This window comes from Octopus bimaculoides, chromosome 11 (assembly GCF_001194135.2).
Source record: "Octopus bimaculoides isolate UCB-OBI-ISO-001 chromosome 11, ASM119413v2, whole genome shotgun sequence".
In the NCBI taxonomy this organism is placed as follows: domain Eukaryota; kingdom Metazoa; phylum Mollusca; class Cephalopoda; order Octopoda; family Octopodidae; genus Octopus; species Octopus bimaculoides.
In genome coordinates, this window is record NC_068991.1 from 43,483,323 (window position 1) to 43,487,412 (window position 4,090).

Genomic DNA, 4,090 nt, shown 5'->3' on the forward strand with positions numbered 1-4,090 from the left:
ATATATATATATATACACACATATATATATATACACACATATATATATATATACACACATATATATATATACACACATATATATATACACACATATATATATACACACACATATATATATATATATACACACACATATATATATATACACACACATATATATATATATATACACACACATATATATATATATATATATACACACACATATATATATACATATATATATATATACATATATACATATATATACATATACATACAAGGACCAATTATTAAGTAAAGGAATATTGAAAGAATTTTTTTTTCAAATTACTTTTAATATTTTTACTACTTTCAATCTAAATACGCAGGGTGTATTAGAAAATATAAACGCACACAGATGCAATTATATGTATACATAGTGTGTGTGTACATACGTCCATACACAGTGCATGATTGTGTATATCTGTGCATATATGAACGTTGCCAGTCAAATGCAGAGGCCAATATACGCACTAATATTCAAATCTATATGCACACACAATCTTACATACGTAAGGCACAAGCGTACGTGCATTATATATATTACTTTATATATATAACTTTACATCACATAGATAGATAGATAGATAGATAGATAGATAGATAATGCATTTATGTACACGAACCCGTTATAGATATTACTATGCACAATTACTAAATTACTGTATGCTTACATTATGCCTCTGTAAAAGGCTGTTAGTTACATGCACACCAATCACATGCACATACCAATACACAACGAATACGTAATTATATATAAACCCACAATAAATACCAAGCCTAAAAGTGAACGTATATACACTAAATACAACAATTAAGCCACCAACATGTCCAAGCAGCACTACTAAGTACCTTCCCCATTACACTTATAATAACAATTCGTTGTTCACCTCCGCCTCAATTTCGTTTTGTGCTGTCCCTAAAATCTCGGGCTCTTGGAACCAATATAAAAATTCGTTATTATTGATGAAGGCAACAGACTCGTTAGAGCGTTGGAAAAATGCTTCTCTTCCGACTCTTCACGCTATGAGTTCAAATCCTGCCGAGATCAACTTTGCCTTCCATCCCTCAAGGGTTGAGAAAATAAAGTACAAGTGCTGGAATTGATAGTATCGACGAACCCCTACTTCTCAAAATTGCTAGCCTTGTGCTCGAATTAGAAACCATTATTATTAATTCACTCATACTTTACAGACTAGTTGTCAAAATATGTCCCAGCACCTCATTATTCCCATCAAAAATTAATTTTAAATTCTCTCCCTACGATTCTCAATCTACTCCTGCCTTTCTATGGTCATATGTACAAAAATGGGAGGGGGTTGAATAAGTACCATAAACCACCATTAGTGTGTGTGCGGGCGCGAGGTACAAAGGTGAGCTTTGGAACAAGGTTGGGGCAACCAACACTGATGGAATTTCGTGAAAACAATGTGTAGTGTGGTAAGAGGCACAAAGGTGAGTTTCAGAGCAACCAGCTATGGTGAAATTTCGTGAAGACTCTGTGTGTGTGTGTGTGTGTGTGTGTGCGTGTGTGTGTGTGAAGTATAGCAACCACAGGAATGATGAGATGGAAAAGTGAAAGAAAGACAGGTTCGGAAAACGGAAGAATTCAAAAGAAAGGAAGACAGCGGGTGTAGAAGAGCTGAAGATAGATAAAGTGGGATAGATAAAAAGAAAGATATAAAAGCAATATAGTGTGAAAGATATCAAGAAATAAGAAATTCGTTATTATTTACAACTAGTTTTCTCCTTCAAGTATATATCCATTTCAATTCCATGAACAACCACCACTGGAAAAACGGCTCACGCGAAACAATCCTATTTTCTTTCTCTTTAAATCTGATGCGATGGATAGATAGATAGATAGATAGACAGACAGATAGATAGACAATTAGATAGACAATTAGATAGATAGATAGATAGAAAGACAGATAGATAGACAATTAGATAGATAGATAGAAAGACAGATAGATAGACAATTAGATAGATAGATAGAAAGACAGATAGATAGACAGAAAGATAGACAGAAAGATAGACAGACAGACAGAAAGATAGAAAGATAGATGGAGAAATAGGTGAATGAACGAAACATGAGAGACCTTCGCAATGCTAGATTGCATGTAGAAGAAGACTACATGGTTAAACATGTGGCAGTAGGCTATAAAAAGACATGCATTTTGCTCTTCTAATTCACATATATTTATGGTCACACATAAGAGGAAAGTAAACATATTACACACACACACATATATATAATTCGTAAATATATTTATTCATATACACATATGTATCTGTGTATACAGTGAAATGTATTTATATACATATATATTGATTCACAGACACGTGTATATTTCGGAAATATATAACTATATCGTACATTTGCAAAAAGTAGATACAATAAAACTAAAAAATTTTAGCGCATGTATGTATAAGATAATGTATGTATATAGGTGCATACACACATTTCCCAGGTGAAAATTGAGGCCAGGTACTTGTAAAGATTGGGAGGTGTTGTATAGCAAAAAGAAAAGAAAAAAAGACGTTGGAGAAATATACTGGAGTCACGCTTGTATTCAATAGTTTGCTGTTGAATTTTTAAAGCACAATAATACTGTACAATTTACTGAAATAATAAAAGGGTGAAATCCCAATCAGGGTTAGATGCCACGAGACAGTTCAAGGAATGTCTAAACTCACCTTGAATATTTAAAATATTTCGCTGTTAAACAGCAAAACTACAAGGTTAGGTAGTAACGAGGTAAATATGTAAGTAAATAGCTCAGTCAGTCGGTATGTCGAGAGACTTTAGTAATTCTTTCTTCTTTCTTTCTTTCTCTCTTCGTAAGGTTAAGCTTCTAAGTTTCGTTATTAGAAGGGAAGAAGCGTTTTAAATTAGTTTCAATAAACCGACTCATTTTCTGTTTAATCAATTTCCGTCATAAGGAAAAAAGCTTGGTTCTTGCTGTTAGCGATGGTGATAGTGGTTGCATATACTTGAAGATTAATCCTCTGATAGATGTGTGTGAGAACATTTGGGTATTAGAAATAATTTCACTCTCCAAATTCTACAAGACTTACTATTAGCATCGCTTGTCAGGCATAAATGGCACGGGTTGCTGTTGTTGTGAATGGCAGTAGTAGTGACGGTGGCTACGGTGATGTTTGTTGACGGTTTCCTCTTGTTTTTAGTGGGGGCTGGATAGAGAGAGACACTGATATGCAAGTACCCAGGAACGACATCCGCATATTTGAAGGGGTGTCGGTGCAGTAAGCGGTGTGCTTGGTGCATATATGTTTGTATGTATGCGTATGTGTGTGAACGTGTGTCAGAGAGACAGAAGCTCTCTTTGATTACATTCACATCGACAATTAAGGAAGGGTGAAAGAAAGGAAGAACAACATGACTAAACGGTTAAATTAATACGCTGATTGTTGTACAAATTATAAAACTAGAGAAAAAGAAATAAAAAAAAGTGTGCGGTGGGTGGGAGGTAAACACCCATCCCGTCCAGGCAGCACTCCAAAATATATACAACACATACACAGACAGCTGGGATTCTTGAGTATCGTTCTGAAACTTACACAATGAGTCTTCTAGTACCGCTATCAACATATATACATACACACAGTCATCTATAGTGTTGCTGTAAACATAACGGTGATTCTATAATAGCATTTCAGCTGCTTTCCCTTCGTCTAAAATCCAGAGAACTTTATCAAGTTGACCGTTCATGTTGCGTGAATCGTATTTAATGTGTAATTTATGGAGCGAGAGAGAGAGAGAATACTATACATACATTTGCATGCAGACTGCTTGAGATGTGCAGTTACGTTCGCTTCTTGCTCACTGACAAAACACGGGGCTACAAGATGGTTTTCCTGGACACCCGTTGCTTATTGTTTTCATTTCATTTTATTTCACCATAATGCAGTATCACCTTTCACCTTTATACTTTGGCCGTCTACATACCACAAGCAAACCTTGTCATGTAGTTTAAGTATTTAAAAATAAATCGGTACTAATATATATATATATATATATATATATATATATATATATATATATA

General features: G+C 34.2%; 1 protein-coding gene across 12 annotated transcripts in view; it reads right to left on the reverse strand.

Moving 5' to 3' along the window:
• The window catches only part of LOC106881190 (girdin), a 176,959-nt gene extending 173,003 nt beyond the window's left edge, over positions 1–3,956 (reverse strand). For 3 of the 12 annotated variants that reach the window (XR_008265202.1, XR_008265196.1, XM_052971764.1), the window contains exon 1: positions 2,721–3,583. The gene's annotated coding sequence lies outside the window, so the exon portion shown is untranslated. The other 9 variants (XR_008265204.1, XR_008265203.1, XR_008265198.1 and 6 more) reach the window with 8 other exon arrangements.
• Positions 3,957–4,090: the final 134 nt, after the last annotated feature.